This window comes from Trachymyrmex cornetzi, unplaced genomic scaffold, assembly GCF_001594075.2.
Source record: "Trachymyrmex cornetzi isolate Tcor2-1 unplaced genomic scaffold, Tcor1.1 scaffold270, whole genome shotgun sequence".
NCBI lineage: Eukaryota > Metazoa > Arthropoda > Insecta > Hymenoptera > Formicidae > Trachymyrmex > Trachymyrmex cornetzi.
The window spans coordinates 1-1582 of NW_017297377.1; positions in this window are offsets into that span (position 1 = coordinate 1).

The window sequence follows — 1582 nt, forward strand, 5'->3', positions numbered from 1 at the left end:
TAGAATGATTGTTTGTTTAAATCCAAATTATTAAGTAAATAAATTTATGTCTTATACAAATAACTTGTTTATTTTTTGATGATTGCTTTAATAAAAATGTAATTACGAATGTGTATATTTAATTCTCTAATTGTTATTTAAAAAATCGTTTAATTTTAGGTATTGGTCATCCCGCCACTCAGAATATTATTAATTATTAATGTATATGTATATACAATACTTTTCTATAATAAAATACATGCAGATATTATAAGATTCTATTTAACAAATTTGGATTTTTAATTTAGATAATTTTTACCAAAAAATGCTTTATATTTTTTTTAATAATGTTGTCGTGAATGCACGAATTTAGTTAAAATTATATGGGTTCAAAAAAATTCGAGATAAGTTGAATGGGTACCCTCATATTAATGGGATATTAATAATTAAATTTTTGGAAAATACATAAAATAAGAAATTGTTAAATTTTATTGTAATAAATTTGTTAGTATAAAAATATAGTTCTTTAAAATCCTATTATTATCGGGTTCAATTTATCTCGAACAGTTGGTACCCGAGAAACTTTTGTACCCATACACATAAAAAATTACAATAACGGATGTATTTTATTATTATTAAATATATTCCTTCGTAAACCACTATTGTATAAGGAAATCATTCTATCCGTTTATTTTTAATATAAGAGATGATTTTTAATCAGGTGTGGCAGAACATATTTTCTCGCAAATTTTAATATTATACTGAAGATGTGATAAAAATGGTGATTATAATTGACATGCTACCCAAATTATTACTATCGTAAGTAATCTGACAAGAGAGAAGAGATTCGGGATGCACACCCTTCTGTAATAAGATCACTGCCGGTATTTGACGGATGCTTAACTTTTCTTTGCAAATGGATCTCGTAAATTTGACGTAAAATCAGAATACATTAAGTTTGCTTTCCACTGAAGATTGTTCTTCTTCTTCTTTGTATCGGATACTGTAACCAGCGTACGACATGGCGGAGAGACTTTGGTATGATGAAATTATTGAGATATCTTGAACTCGATGAAATAGTGCTGTTATAAATATGTTAACGACTTTTTATCGCGATATTATTAAGTTTTATATTCACAAATTAATAATTAATAGTAAATATAATCTAATTGTTGTTAGTATTTCTTCTACGTTCATCAATATTTTATTAAACATTATGGTTTAGAAAAATTTGTGTTATCGTATGTATTTTCGACATATTCGTATAATCCCGCGTTACTAAAATTTGTTAATTATGCTTCTATATAATCATTTTTATTATATTTTGAACAGCATTTATAATTGTATATTGTATTGTAAATAATTATTGTAATTGTAATATCGAATTGCATAAAGGATCACAATAAAGAATAATAGTATAAAAGTTATTGCAATTTCATTAGCCAAATACAATAAAATAATATTAGAGACATAAAAATAAAAAAAAAATTAAAAATATACTTACCTGCAAAAACGGGCTACTAAATTTATTAGTAATTCGTTTTTTTTATGGGTAAGTACACTTACACAAAGAAAAGAGGACCGCCAATAAAATTGGCGGGGG